This window comes from Nesoenas mayeri (assembly GCF_963082525.1).
Source record: "Nesoenas mayeri genome assembly, chromosome: 6".
Classification (NCBI taxonomy): domain Eukaryota; kingdom Metazoa; phylum Chordata; class Aves; order Columbiformes; family Columbidae; genus Nesoenas; species Nesoenas mayeri.
In genome coordinates this window covers 10,272,588-10,289,523 of record NC_137545.1, presented here as the reverse complement: position 1 = coordinate 10,289,523, position 16,936 = coordinate 10,272,588, and the positions used below count along the sequence as shown (strand labels likewise).

Here is a 16,936-nt window from a genome sequence, read left to right as displayed (position 1 = left end):
TTAGCACAACTGGAAAAATTACTAATTTATTTTGCAATATATTAAGACATTTTCTACAGCACATAAAGCAGCATTTATTGAATGCAGACAGTGGTCAGAGTCATTAACATCTTGTATATGCAGCTCAGCAGACTCACCATAAAAAATGGAAACAGAGCTGATCTGAAATGCAGCAGCTTCCATACCTCTCCTATAATTTTTCAATTCAAAAAAGTCAAACTATTTCAGAAATTCACCCTGTGATAAATTAGAATTTCAGCTCATTCCACTATTAAGCTATGGCTTTTGAAAAGAGCTGTGTCTAGGTCATAAAGACTCGAAATCCTTTACATCAGTTATCTAACTATTGGGTCACAAACAAAAGCAAACAAAATTTCAGTCTTCAGAAACAGAGACTAGTGTAATGAAAAGCACCACTAACTCAATGTAGCTTCCATGCGTGCCCTGATCTTTGTGAAGTGAAGCACCTTACAAAACTTGTGCAAAGGAGCCTGTGGTCACTTGTACAGTCTCCACCACAATGGGTCGGTGAGGCAGAAAGGCAACAATTATTGTCATCTACTTAAAAACTCACACAGAAACTTACTGTAATTAAACTAACAGCATTCAACTGTCTTGTCCACAACATAGAAAAAGATACTTAGGTAAATTTCAAGATTATTTCTCCTCAATAGATTACAACACAGACAGAGATATTGTTTAGCAGAGTAAGCATACAATTTCTTTCCAAATGAATGCGATTTTAATAACAAACTGGTCTGTGGCTTATGTTTTTCATGTAAATGAATGATGACATAACCATGATTTAGTGAGAATACATTGTATAAAAAATGGCTCGCATATATGAAGAAGCAGCTTCATTAGTTACATCCCACCTCCAATAGGCCTCTTATCATCCTGAAAGGATGATATCAAGTAATTTATCTTCCCCTAGCATATTGATCATAACCTTCATCAGCTAATCATGTTTAAATTACAGAGGAATATCGTAGCACTCTGTCATTTCAAACCCATTGGCTTATTGATCTGGAGCCTGGAAAGCCATATATTAAAATATTTTAAAACACATTAGTGAATACAGAGAGCAAACTGGAGGTCAGATTTTAACATACACACATGGATTTGTCTTCATCATATGCAGTAAAGACCTAAATTAAGACCAAAACTGAATTAAAACCACACATGAATGAAAACTACCTTCTCAACAAAAGCTTCCATTCTCACACAGGAGAGGTAATTAATCAAGGCAAATATTTACCTCTTTCCTTCAATCTGAATATAGGTGTGTTTGTAGCATCACATTAACATACATAACGCAGTCCTGACTAATTAAGGAAAAATAAAAAAACAAAACCAGACAGCCTGAACTCACATATCCAAAAGCATGACCTGAATGGTAGCAATGTACTACAAGAGCAAACACTAAATAAATACATTTTAAAAGCAAAAAAAGCGTAAACAGTTACTCCAGAAATGTGTAGAGTGGTCCAAAAAGCAGCTGGAAATTGAACCTTACAGAGAGCAGCACAAAGAATAATTTATCCCGTTCACTGTAAAAATGGTAAAATTGCAGCAGAAGATCTAACGTTACCTCCTTAACATTGTGCTACAAATTCTAGAATAAACCATTCTTAGCCTCAAATTTCTCAGCTCTTTCTCTCCGTTAGAAAAATGATGTGCCCCCTAATGGAAATCCCCTTCTGAGCTGCCAAACCTTCCCAATTCCCCCTCCATTTCGGCAACAAGTTTAATATCCCCCGCCAGAGCACGATTCCTCCTGCCTCTCCCCTCTCTTCATTAGGCGACCCGCTCTCCTTTGAGACACCAAACAGGTTTTGCTTCTTTCATTGCGGCCATGGAGCCGTCACTCCATAATTAGATTGCATTCAATATTCAAGTGCTCAGGGCTACTTGCCCTTGGATATGATGGTGATAGGAGCTTCTGAAGTACCTAAAGGAGTACCCTGACCCTTCAAAGTTTGCGACATATGAAAGACACGACTGATCATCTGTGGGGCAATCGCTGGACTGTCAAAAGACCTACTGTGCTCTTTCTAAAGCTACCTTGAGAGAAGAGATGAAACCTAAATCTTGCCCATCAGAAGTCAATAAAAGGGGTTCAGCATATATCTCCTCAGCAGTGCTGCTGCAAATTCACATTTTCTACATCTTCTATTCCGGAGAAGAAAGCCCTGAAATACACAAAACTTAAAATGTCTGGCACTGAAAACCCCATAGATCCGCTAACTCCCGCTGCCGACATCTTCAGACACAGCAGTTAGGGAGGAAAAAAAACCCCCACAGTTATATGGCTGTGTAGCACCGGAGAAATACACCATAATTGTAAGAACTAACACCAGAGCCAGAGAACAGCCATGCTATATTGCTTATTCAGCGCCAAACCCATTTCTGTGATTACATCTTTGTTAGGACTCAAAGTGATCACTCATTAGCTGCTTAGTTGTGGTAGGAAAAATCCTTAAACCAACACGTTTTGTTCCATAACCACATCTATATACAAGTTCACACTGGATTTATGAGCAACTCTGTCAGAGTGTATCTAAAAATATCCAAAAACAAGATTATTCTTTTTTTTCCCCAAAAAAAAGGCAGTACCACCACCATAACTGTTCAGGCAGCTGGGTGGGACCTCTACTGAAAACCATACAGTAATATATATTGCTCTTCAGGAATGCTTGATATAAGCTGTGGCCATACGTAAGCATCTTTTTGCTGTTAATGAAAGCCAACTACTATACTTCATTAACCAATTTAAGACTACTCAAAATCTTCAGATTAATATTGAACTGCTTGTTATTAAGATGTCAGTCCAGAGGAAGCTATACAATTAAAACAAACATTGTTCTATACCATGAGTAGAGAAAGCAAGAAAGTTGAAATATTTTTACCCCAGAGCTTTCAGGTTCCTTCTCATCCCAAAGATGATTCAGTGCTTCTGGATTTAACATAAATACACTTGCTAAGATATGTTTCAAAGCCAGATGAATACTGACTTCATCTATGTGGCAGATATAAAAAATAATCAAGATAGTAATGAGTATTTTAACTTTTTTTTTTTTTTTTAAATCAATTGCATTGCCTCTACTTTTATATAGTCAATTAAGCTATCAATTTCAGAGGGATTTTTATTGGAAGCTATATATCTGTAGTATGAAAAGCTAAACAAAATTTATCTGCAAAGTCAAGAACTCTTCTGCAAATAAACAGGGATATGTCAAGGATATTTAGAGTTATAAACCAGCAGAATTGATGTTCAGTAAATATTTGGTCTTTGGGCAAGACTGATGCTTATTTCTTACACATTTAAACTTAATTCCACAAGCCAGAATGACTAGAAGCTATATTTTGCTTTAAGGTCTTGTTAATTAAAAGCATGTGAAACTCTTGGGCTGTGAGATGAATAAAATGTCCAATTTTGCAGAGAAAGCTCTTGAATGCCTCCTCTTCCATGCCTGACCTAGCTCACCACAACAAAATTAACCTTCCCACCCCCCTGCCCCTTTCATTTCGAATGCCACTTTTTGTTAGTCAAACCACTCGTTCGCAAGCAGCCCCCATGAACCTCTCGTGGGATGGTTTATTGGAAGGTCCCATTGAGCGGGGACCTGTGGTGGCGAGCGAGGTTTCAGCACCCTACCTCGGCACATCTGCATCGCAAACCACCACTGGTTTCGTTTGCACACACAAAAAAGTTACCCATACACTGATTTTTGCTAAACAAAGCTCTCCTGTTCCGCTCTCAAGACGCGGGGTTGACTATCAGAGCGGTAAACTCGCCCGCGGGAGGAACAGCAGGTCACCTCCTCTCCCCGAAACCCCGAGCTGCGCCTCCATAATGAACCGACTCCTCTTTGTGCTCCGTTTGGGAGCTAATCACCATTAGAAATACTGTTGCCAGAGTAACTGCTCTGACAGAGTTTTCTTTCCGCGGTTCAAAGGGCTGTTCGCACGTCAACTCCTCGCGCAGTGCCAGGCTGCTTCAGCGGGGGCAGCCGGGTCTCTACAATCTCATTAGCGCAGCTTCATTCAAGTATGGGGACAAGAAAAGCAGAGGCCTGGGGGGAAAATACTCCTTACAAGAAGTTCAAGACATGTCTCATCTCTCTCCACACCTCTTAGAACTGGAAACACAAAGGTACCTCTGCTTCGCACAATAGATGCCTTGAGGGAAACCTCGCCTAGCCTGAGACCCCAATCTCGCCCCAGTTTTAAGACAAAACCTGGAAAATGTCCAGAGGTAACAACAATCTGATCGCTGGTCTGTTTCCCAAAGCGAACAGAGCTACTCCTGCACCCTTTATATTGCTTTTTACCCTGGAACACTTGAAATAATAACAGGGAAGACTCCAAGCATGCAATACCTGTAACATCTGGTGACATTTCTCTTCTCCATTACCACTGGTACAAGAGTATTGCGTATTTAGGTGAAAACAGTCTTCTCAAATTACAACTAATTTAGATCAAAATTGATTTCTCATAAAACCATATATAAGACCATTTATCTCCACTCTGTGTCCGAATATGAGTAAACACCAGGTTCAGTTAAAACCTGTCACTTTGTGCAAAAGATAGGAATGCAAGCATCATGCAGTAAGTTTTCTTCCACTTACTGACAGACAGAAAATAGCTTTCAGTTGAAGCTGGAATGCTCATGGCTACAGTGAAAAACAACAGAAGGGACAAACACTCATAAATACATATTTTAACTGCTAAGGGGGAAAAGAAAAAAAATCAGAAAGTTTGCACAAAGGTTACCTTTCATCCTAAAGTGCCCCCCTACCCATCACTTCGAACAACAAACAACACCGTATCTTTGCAGAATGTCTCTGCTCCGTTCACATCACGAGCAACACAAGATGAACATCATGGCACAAATACCATTGGAAATACATTAACTAATTCCTGCAGAAGCCCTGGTTTCTAAAAAAATCCCAGTAACCCCAACAGAACCTGGTAGGGAGACAGAGAGGGAAAGTGGAAGCAGCATAACTGGTATAACTGATACAGCAACAAAATCATGTTTCACCTGATGAACAAAAAAATTTGCTTCTGCCCATAAACCCTAGCGATGATCATTTACTTTCGTCATGTGAAAAGCCCTGTCCAAGTCAAAAACACCGTGGGAAGTTAAGATATATAGGAACATACATGTTTTGGCAACTGCGTTTCAGTTTAATATTCCATGTTTACAATAAGTAAGTGTTCAATAAAAATAAATGTATTCCACAATTACGTATTACAGGCGAAACAGTAATAACGACAAAAGGAAGTACTAACCACAAATGCTTCTGAATGGGAAACATTACTGTAAGTATTCACTATTAAAGCCATTGTGCCTATTTTCAATTCAATCCATTTTTTAACCTAAACAACTTTTATAGTTCTCCCTTTAAAAGGAGAGCTTGGTGTGCCAGCTGGCACACAACCAAGTACGGGACTCCTACAGCTTTGGGCTTGGATGTAGCAACTGCTTGAGCTACTATTTTTGGAGAAAAAAAGGCCAGTATGTATTTGTGTGTGTCCTAAATGTGTTGCCAATACAAACTGAATATTTTCAACAACTACAGACTTTAAGTGGGAGTGAGAGGACTTTTTAACCTGGGTCTTCTCAGTGATGCTGTTTAAGCTGTCGTCCAACCATCAGCCAGTATGAGCACAGCTAAAGCACAACACAGGGCCAGAAATTTCTTAAGCTATTTTCCCCTGTAGAAAGAGTGTGCTGCAAAGCCATACCCATCGAGATGAGTTATTATTCTGTACTGAACACAAATCCACTTAATGCTCTAACAGACTATGGCAGTACTTGCTGGGATAACCTCTATTTCACATTACAGCGTGACCAACAAGGGTGGGAAAATGAAGTGTGCAGGTACTTACCTCTGACCCTGTACAGCAAAAGAAGAGTCAAACTACCTCACAAAAAAATGTTAAAAAATCAGCTGTCTATAATGTGAGGTACCAAAAGCATTAGGAAGTTTTAAAGGACAAAGTGCTCAGTTAACATATCTTCTTAAAACAATTTGATTACATAGTACGTGATACCAGCTTTTCTATTACTTGACTAAAACACACTTTACTTTGCAGCACTGGGTGGTCGTATTAACCAGAGAGCTTTCACACTTGTCATATTTCCCTGCGCTTCTTAAGCACCGATGAACAATCCAGAAGGAAAAGCATCTCAACATAGCCCTCTGGCTCCCAGGGTATTTCACATGGGATGCGTCTCTTCCCCAGCCAGAACAAGGTAAGCAGGTAGATGCTGAAACCACCGTATACATTTCAAGTGCTGTTTTTCTATTTCTGCTACATGAATCTAAATGCTTTTGCATGGTACTAAGTAATGCCAACGCAAACGCAACCTTTTCAGCCTGCAAGTTGAAAGGTAACGTGCTATTAAAAGAGCTGGTTAAGAACACCGGCATCTCAATCACCATTTCACACCATGGAAAGATGAGCGGCAAATTTCCTGCCTCCCCTTCTCTTCCCTTCCCGAACATGTAGTGCTGCCAGTGACAGCAACATTTCTCCCTGCAGCCTGTACCTGTATTCTCAGGACATGGAAGAAACATCCAAGGCTCTGAGCTTCCAGAGCTTTATTTCTGGAGACTCAGTGACTCTCAGCTTCCCTCACTTCTCTCATTGTTAAACTGAATTTCTGCATCACTTCGGAAATCACAGTAACACCGCATACTGCTTTCCAAAACATTTAAAAACATGTGTTAACTCAGTAATGAGAAGTTACCACTCCTACACTAGGCAGGCAAAATTATGCAAATAAATCTGTCTTTTAGAAGTGTTGATATATGTCTGTTGCCACAAGTAAGTTTCTAATAAGGATGCAAAATCCTTCAGTAGCTGTGAATGAATACTATACATTGATAGAGAAGACTGCCTCTTCAATTAATACATTGCCTTCCTTGTGGTATCTATTTTAATATAAAGCTATAACATAGACAAAAGCTTATTTAAGATTAATCTAGTAAGAGCTTCAAAGTTGCTCCTAAAATAGGAAGTTTTATTATAGGATGCAATTCTTAACTGAATTCCCTTTATCTCATTATATTCAAACAAATTTATCTCCATTTATGTCTCAATTACCTCATAGGGCTGTTAATTTGTTGGAAATTAAGCTATTGTGTTATTGCTCCTATTACTTGGGGGATTTAAATGCTGACTGTAATAAACAGTTACCTTCAGGATAGAACAAAGTCAATGCTACCCATGTTAATTTTGCAATGAAAATACTGCCAGAATAGCCAAGCCCGCACCTATGAAGCTAGAAACCAAACTTCCACAGAACATGAACAAAGCAGGAAAAGTAATGCTATATACGTTGCTTATCTGTTATTAGTCTTCACCTTCTCTAATGTGGGATAGTTAAAACATTAAGCTATACCCTGTTTTCCCAAAAATAAGACACTGTTTTAAATTAATTTTTGCTCCAACACTTATTACTCTTTTTTTACACATATAGCTGCCTGGACACTGTTTTGGTTGACTTCTTAAATTAACTGTAACTAGGGCTTATTTTTGGAGTAGGGCTTATATTTTGAGCATCCTCAAAACTCCTGAAATCTCATGCTAGGCTTTATTTTTAGGGTAGGGCTTATTTTCAGGGAAATGGTGCACAATTGTTTGAAACACCTGTTTATATTCTTGTGGGAATGAACAAGCTTCAGAACGAGCTCCAGCTCACCCACAAGAAGAAACATCTACACTGAACATAATGTGCATTACAAATAAAAGTTGATAGATAGATCATAGTTTTATTATATTATTACACAGCCTCCAAAAAACAGCTTTAAGTTGAATCTTATTACTAAAATGCACAGTTCTTCCACCCTACTAAAACACTTTTATAACTCCTCAGATAGAGAGCTTCCAAGAACTACTAGGATATTTTGTAATACAAGTAAATAGGAAAAGTATGTATGAACACATATATTTTATACTGAAAGATACTGTTTCACAATCACCATAGTAAATAAGTTCAGCTACAGTGGGCTAGTTCAGTGTTAATGTTTCTAAAATATATTAATACTATTCCCCTTAAAATAAATTTATAAACCACATCTTACTGGTAACTTGGGGTTTTTGTGATGCTTTCATTGAAATACACATTTCAGCTCTGGTTCTCATAAAAAACAACTGTTCATCTTTTACCAGATATGAAAATACAGTTATAAATAACACTCAGTATTAAATATCTCTAATCAATGCCAATATATATTTTTTCCTCCACAGGTAACTATGATTAACACTGCATATCACTTATTCCCAACTTTGATGCAAATCACTGTCTCTAACATTAGGTAAGCAAACATGTCAATAAATCTGCTACACAATCTGGAAAGCATCTGGCATCTAAAGAAATTTTCAAAATAAACTATGTTTTCTTCACTACTAGAATTGTGTTGCAAGTACAAGCATATGGCTTGAGGATTTATAAGGCAAATGCTGTGTTAGACACACAGGTGAAGACTTTTGCACACGGATTTACCTGACCAGTAAATCATGAAGCTCTGTTGATATTTCCATTATCATGGAATCAAGGCATAAAACCTCCTATTTCACCACACAAAGATACAATTTTAAACACAACGGTTACTAAATATTGAAACAACAACAACAACAACAAAAAACACAGAAAAAACCCAAAACCAGAAATCAGCACATTCAAATACAATGATGTAAAATTGATATGTTTTCTACAACGCCCATAAATAATTTGGGGTTTAGCTATTCATTAAGAATAAAATTCTTAAGCATAATATCGTATGTTACACAATTCTATGTTTTGACATGATAAATATGATTAATAAATAAGTCTATGTGCTTAAGAATTTTACCACCTGGCAAGCAGTTTCACATATACATTTTGAAGTAGCTACTTTGTAAGGTCATGCTACTGAATTCCAGTTTCCACAGACAATATTTATACTTTCTAAAGATTTAGGCACATCCAATAAGCTCCCTGTTAGCACACAAAATGGCACAAAATCATAGAAGGCTTCTGGTTACATTAGTGAGAATCAGATATATCCATCCTTGTATAAAGAAAGAAACTGATTCACATTTACTAAAGTTGAACTTAACTTATGCCTCATTCGTAGTTCTGTCAGTTCACTTGTGAAGAAAATATTTTATTAGCAAAAAAAGGCCTTTCATTAGAATAATCAATGACTATTTTTTTAACTTAAAAAACAAAAAAAGAGTTAAAATCATTTCCTAAAAACCCAAAATCTATGAATGCAGAGGCACAACCGTGCCCTGACATCACAGAGCTCTGTGCTACAAAGCACAACTCGTCTCAAAACAAGGGCTGTATCCCCAGCGTAGCAGAGTGAGAAATGTAATTTGTCAACAGAAATTAAACATCTTCAAATTCTGAAGTATTGCAGCAGTCCTAAAACTAGCTTGTTTGTAGGCAAGACAGGTTGGGATGCCACGGCAGGGTTTAGCACCCGCTTCACGGCTCACAAAAAGCAGTGTCCATAGTCAGCGATCGCTGCAAGCCCGGGTGACCTGATCCTCCTGTTTTGCTCCATCTCAAGGTGTTCCACAAACTTTTGACATAAACTCCCTTTCCAGCCTGAACTGTCAGAAAGCAGACAGACTGTTCAACCCTGAAGATCTGAGTATGACGTGGATGGAAGACAGGATAACATCCAGAATGCGGCTTAATGGCACTCCAAAGCACAAGCTACACCTTCCACTCTTCCGATGCTCTGCTAATGCTTAATTGTTCTTGTGGAAAACTACCTAATTTTATTGAGCATTTAAATATCCAGCCTCACTTGTGCTCTCTTACACCTAGGTATTAACTAAACCAATGAATACTCATGACTTTAGACTGGTATTCTGTGGTAATTTTGTAATATACTTCAAAATCCCTTTTCAGCCAGGACCTATTTGAAATAACGCAGTCATTAAGGCAGCAGTTTTCTCGTTTCCATGTTTTAACACCAAACTTCACAAAGGCAGAGACATTATAATGCCTATGCGTAATCAATCCCAGCATTTTAAGTGAAATTATAATTTTTATCCCATTTTCCAACCATCACACTTTCCCCGTCATTGTGTGATGATAATGCTCCAAACTGCAGCTGGATTAATAAAACCATACAATTGAAAGCACACTTCAGTTCTATAGTCAAGACTGAAATAATGGCAAGCTATATCTGTCTTCCCCTGCCCTCCTGGCACATCTAGTAGACATAGTCATATGGCAGACCAAATACTACAAAGCAGATGATTTACACGTAGAGGAGTCACCCCTGCTTTGATGAGAACTATTGGGGCATATCATTTGCTGGACCAGCAAACCCCCGGAGAGCTCCGTCCATTCTAATCGGATTCCTGCGGTACATCAAAAACATCATGTTCACTATATCATTTGAACAAATATTACCCCCCTCACTTTAAATATGGATGTTGTTCCTCAAGATGTGAATATTCTCCTCAAAACAACAAAAAAAGAAATCAGGTATCATGTCTCATGGTGAATATTTCCAGCCCCCTGACTGTCTGCCCCCAAACATCAGGAGCTCTGTCTTCAAAGTGTGTTGCATCTGTGGACAAGAGCAGCTTTGCGGGTTTTGAGCTTTAGATATACACCACATAGCTGTTACCCCTCCCTAGCAGAATTTCTCAAAATAAAAGAACTTGAGGTACTTTCAAGACAATCAAGCTTCACTGTTGCAACACTGACCCCGCGACACCCAAAGGTGATGAGGTCCCGTATAAAACTGAGTTGCAACGTAAGAACACGGACACTGTGCAAAGCAAAACCAATAATAACACTGCAGCAACATCCCAAAGATGCACAAATACGTCACTGTTTCTGATGCATGTTATACACATTATTCATCATCAAAATCAAGAAACACAACAATGTCCTTGGAATTTAAAGAAAAACCTTCTTCACAACAAACCACCAAGGCTCTCAATAAGGTTAAAACAAAACACTTCAGCTGATTAGCTTGTTGTCCACTGAGCCATTAAAATCCACCTCTCAGACTTCACAATTCCCATTAGAACAACAGTTAAACTTATTGTTACCAAGAATGCTGCTTCACTCGCAGCTCAAATAAATGCCATTCCACAAACCATCTCCACAAGTCAAAGAGCAGATGTAGAGTCATCTACTCGGTTTCTAAAGGCTAAATTATTTGTTTCTGTGGGTTTTATGCACACTCAGCTGTCACAAAAGCAGTATCCTACCAGAACAGAAGTATCACACAGCATTTAACATAAATCTCATAAAACATATAAGCCCCCCTTTTGCACTTTAATCATTTGCTAACAGTTACAATAAGATTGTATTAAAAATTTAAACTGCCCTACTTAATGCAATTTACCTTCAAAGGTCCATTTCCAGAGAATGAAGTCGAATGATATAAATGTCGAACACTTGATCAGATTTATTGCACTGAAGAATATTTCTCTTGATACAGATCTGACGAGTGAAGGCTAATGGCTTTAGTTTTATTACTTTTTAAGCACTTAATGGGAAAATTTAGACATTTTCACAAGACTAAGCTTCAGCAAGAATGGTACATTTACAGAATGACAGCACAGAAGAGAGCTGTGTGATCTCTTCAGAGATGACCGGTTCAACAGCGCTATTAATGGAGAGATTAATGTAAAGTATTTATCCAGATAATTTGTCACACAACAGTCAGGCCCGAGTCCCTCCCTGCTAAACAGGGACAGGGAAGAGAAGCAGAAACTGCTGATTATGGCCAAATTTCTCTACTGAATCGGGGCTAAAATGCACAGTCCTAGAGGAAGGCAAGTGAAGTCCCACTGAGGTTGTAAAATAAGGAGTTAAGTGATGCTGCTATAGGTACAAATTAACGGGTTCCTGCAGGTGATCTGGGGACACACACTCCTTACCCAAGCAGTGGCAAATTACAGAAATAACCCACTAGCCTCACCCCTTTCCATTCCAACCATGTTTTCCATAAACATGAAAAGTACTTCCAAAATACTATGAAGCAATAGTTTTGTTTGTCCAAAGAGACTTTTTTTTTCCCCCCTTTAAACTGAAAGACAGCTGGGACTCCTCAGATTTCAATTAATGTCTAAGTACTTATCCAATCAATCATCAAGTGCCATAAATTTCCTATATTTCTCATTAGTTACACTATTGCACAGCTTAAATCTAAACATACCTTTCCATGAGACTGTAAATTATGATGCATGAGACACAAGCAACTGTATCAGCCATCAGAAAAGGCATAAATGATGAGAGCAAGTCAATTGTATATATGCTAAACTGAAGATGATTTACTCCTTGGATTTTTTTTTTTATACAAAAGTATCACCAATGGAAGCGTCACTAACACACTACATCTCTTGGAGTTTGCATATATGACTTGAAACTAGTAATGACCTGTCTTTATTAATATTAACAAGTTTTATGCACAAAATCCAATTTTCTATGGAAAAAATATTTCTTCAGCATCTGCCAATAGTATTATTTCATTAAGTGCAGACAGGCAAAGGTTTTTCATTAAGCTCTAAATTTAAAATTGGTTTTGTGACTCCAAAAGCCATCTTCAGCCTCTTCAAAGGGCATGTGGTGAGACACTCTAGAAGGTACCTAACACAGCAGTACCTTGTGTGCTTAGAAATCTTGGGGTTTATTATACTGAAATGTAAAAGAATATGTATCCATACAATTATTAACAAAAATCCATCAGCTTTTTAGTCTTATATCAGCTTTATGAAGCCTGTGGCAGTGGGTGCTGCCGGCTCCAGTGGTGCAGCGCCCTCCCCTTGCCCGGCATCACTGGATCTCACCCCAGTGTCTTAAGGCTACTACTAAGGTAACTATTCCTACATTTATATAGTCCTAAAATTACATTCTGCCCTTTGAAGGCAACCACGAGGCTGATGTGGCCCCTGGTGAAAATGAGTTTGACACCACTGTCTTAAGGTCAGAGATGACCGTCTTCCATGGAAGAAGCTCTGAAGAAAATTAAGTCTTCAGTCATGCAAGTAGGTGTAAGGCACAAAAGAAACTAATCCCAGTAAGAAGTCTGTAAATGAATTTGGACAAGGCAAGGACTTTTGGTTAAACTGTGATGCCGGCTCGGTAAGAACTGCAAAATACCAATGTACTGGCATGGAGTGGCTGGCAAAGACATTCCATTTCTCCACAGAGGTTCCCGAGTCAATGCAGCGTTTGCCACCAAGCAGAACAGAGCGCTTGACACGGATGACTGAAACATGCTCAAGAACTCCCTGCCTTCTGTTTCTATCTGTGTAAGATTTCTTGAAAAGTTAATTCAAAGTTTTGAAGTTACAGGAAACTTTCATTCAAGGGCTATAAGTCAGCAGCCAAATAGGAAAAAAAAAAGGGGAGGGGGTGCAAAAAGAAAACCAAACAACAGCAAACTACAGGCCAAAGCAAACAGCTTGGCTACTTCACATTAGCTACCAATTATCAGCAGATAACGGAAGTGAAGTCAGACATGCCAAGTGTCAGTGTACCCATCAAGAAACTACTTCTTGCTCCATCCCAGTCCCCCGCCACATCACAGGCAGTTCAAATGAGGAAGAAAAAAGCTCTTAATGGCAAAATTTTTGTACTGTACTTGGTATTTTGATCATCTCTTCCTTACACATCCTCCACATTTTTAAATCTAATACTGATGGAGGACAAGTTATTGACATGGCATTTGCAGTAGCACAAGCTATTTCTTGACTTGGCAGGAAAAGGACAAGCACATTACATGAACCAGCTGTCAGCATCAGGACAGGCAGTAACAGCCAAGAAAGCACAAGTATTTTAACCCGCAAATTCTCAAAATGCTGTCTTAACCAGGGCACACAAAAGGAACAACCAGTTGATATCAAATAAACTCGCCAGAGTCCCTGATTTTCATAATCCCTTAATAAAACTAGTCGAGCCCCTGTGCCCAGCAGTTGCATTTAATAGTCAGGATAATTTTCATAACAGTCCCATCCATCTGCCAACTAACTTTCCAGCTTCCTTCTTAAAACAAAATGGAGCATGCATTGCTCAGACAAGTATACATGGGTCACAGGAAGATTGTTACCTCTGGAAAGACAAAATGAATGAAATATCTACATATGTAAAGAGAGGCTATTCAAAATGTAGTTCTATATTCTGCAGACTTATCTCCAAGTGGTGCAATGTGTTTTCTGTTTTCCACAAAATAGTAACTAGATGGTAAAAGGGACAGAGGCTGGCCATGCTGCTTTGGGCACACGCTCTGACACAACTAGGGAAAATAAACAAAATTTACAAAATACACATCAAATATAGCATTACCCCAAATATTTGGGCATTATTAAAGTAACCATACAAACAGAACAACAAGCTGTCATATGTTCAATAGATACTTCTAGCTTTATCAAAAGATTTGGGATACCCGGATACCAACAGCTCTCCTAGCCCAATACTGCATCCAACTAATATTTATGTCCCTGAATAAGCATCACAAAATAGCCCGACTTGGTGACTGGCAGTAAATAAAGTTGCCTGTTAAGCAACTCACTGTTTAAGACTGGTCAGCACATGGGCCAATCCCATTTTCACAAAACCTGAAATAAATGAGCAGCTTACAGTTAGAATTCACTGTGCACTTACTGTTGATGAAAATCACATTATGAGATTGATGCGAATGCTTTTTTTCCTAGGTGAGAAGAGGCAAAAATTCCACTTTTCAGAGGCACAAGTTCCCTTCCACAACACCAGGGACTTATCACTGCAAGCAACCTCATCAGATCAAACTTCGAAGTCAATTGAAATGCAATTAGTTTAAGGATTCTCTATTTTATAGAGAATCGGCAAAAAACCATGCATTTTAAACTCAGTAGCAGTGCCAGACGGTTTCTGGCATAGGAATTTAGAAGACTGACGTCCCCACTCATTCTGCCTTACTACACGCACCATCCCATACATTTGTGCAGGCTTTAAACTCTGAATACACCAGTGTTAATCCCAGAGAAGCAAAGAGTTTCAATAGGATTTGCATATGCATATGGATTAGTTGAAAGGGAGCGATTTGCAATGCATTTCGGAAATCCCTTTTGAAGAACAATCTATGCTAATAATAAACTTTGATGTTTAAAATGTGTTTGTTACACAACAAAGAACATTACAAAAGGATTATGTTTATTACACCAGTTTCAAATGTTTGATAGCTCAGACAAAAGCATCCCTTTTATTATAAGCAGAAAAAGCAAACTACTCTCCTCCATAGATGTTACTAAATACACTGCAAACACACCCAGGAACAGACAACACTTACAGTAACTAAGATATATAAATGTAATAGCAGCATTTTGATAGATCTTTGTTTGCCAGCTCAGATCAAAGAGCTTTGGGATGCTGTATGTCAGAAATAAATACATAAGAGCAACAATTATTCTCTGGAATCTCAAGGGGTGGCTAGAAACAGCACAGAACAGCACCCGGCACGGCTGATGCTCCAGGTGAAGTCAGGTTTTCCCCACAAGACTCCCCAGGCTTGGCATTGCCTCCTACCTTTGTTCTGATAGTCTGTACGTACAACCCTGAGCACAGGTTTTGTTTCCAGGTATTCCAAAACACGCTGGTGATGCTCTCAGCAGACTGGTTCTATTCTCTCAGCCAATTTTATAGTAAGGGACAGGAGGCATTTTCCTTTGCATCTGTCTTGAGACGTCTTGCCTGTTAGCTTTTATTCTTTCACTCCGCAATGCTAATGCACAATTTGTGCCAAAAAAATGAGGTTAAATGCATAAAAGACAGCTTACATCAATGACCAAGGGTCAATGTATTAGGGATAATTAAAGAACTCAAGCTTTAGACATTTCGCACTGCCCTCTGTATCCGAGAACCTGTTGGACATGCTGCACAGAACACACGCTGTCAGGCAGCAGATGAGGTGTTGACACATTTTAAAATCTGTCAATAAAAATTTAAGAAAAAAAAAATCCGATTAAGTGATCAGACTGTAATATAGAGCAGGAAGAGCACAGACAGACCCGCCAGCAAGGCGGACTCCCCCAAAATGCAGCAAATGAGCTCCAGTTCGGACAAGCCTCTCAGAAATCAGACAGGCTGAAGCCCTTTTTGGCCCTGATCTAACCTTGTGGTCAGCTCCACCACCCTTCATCACGGCATCATTAGCGACTGCAAAAGTGAATCGTCTCTCTAGCAGATATAACCAAGCAGTATTTTTTTTTCTCTTTTTTTTTAAATGCTTACATTTGGCTGCATCCCCCACAGTTGAGCCCCACTAGCAGCTGTGCTGTTACTGTGTTACTCTCTATGCAATCACTTTGCTGTTCAGGTCACTTGGCTCAAAAAGAATTGCAGAAGTTGTCGCTGCTCTTTTCAGCTTCTGTGACCAGCTCCACCAGGAACTGCAGCAGGACAAAATTTGGCAGAGGGATGTTCTTCCCTAATTTAACCTCTGCCAAGCTGACATCTGACTTATTCCTACTCTGGTTTTGCTTTTTAACTCTACTGAGAATAAAGCTCTGCAAGATGCAAGACAATTTAGCAGCAGTGGTATTTTCCCAAGCTACTAAACACAACAGCAAGACAAAGGCATAACACAGACTGTAAAACTACCAAGTTGGAATAGATTAGAAATTAAAATTTAAGCACAAAAAAATCGAAAGCATGTTTCCACATGATATTAAAAAACGCCATGTCTTCAGAGGTATCTGCAATACTCTAGAATTTACAAAAGCAGTAGTTGATTGCTATAGATTGGACATGATACTTGATGCTTAAGAAAAAAATGAGAGCAGAAACCATCACTTTTCAGATATGCTTACAAAAAATGAACACAAGCTCCATTTCTGGAGAAAGAACAATCACAGTCCTTCAGATTAGTACCCGTGTCCACATTAGCACATAGAATGAAAATTTAATCTATGACTGCAA

The 16,936-nt window shown here is 38.7% G+C and overlaps 1 protein-coding gene across 6 annotated transcripts in view; it reads right to left on the bottom strand.

Moving 5' to 3' along the window:
- Positions 1-16,936, bottom strand: part of AGAP1 (ArfGAP with GTPase domain, ankyrin repeat and PH domain 1) — a 361,066-nt gene that overhangs the window by 193,919 nt on the left and 150,211 nt on the right. The window lies entirely within an intron of this gene.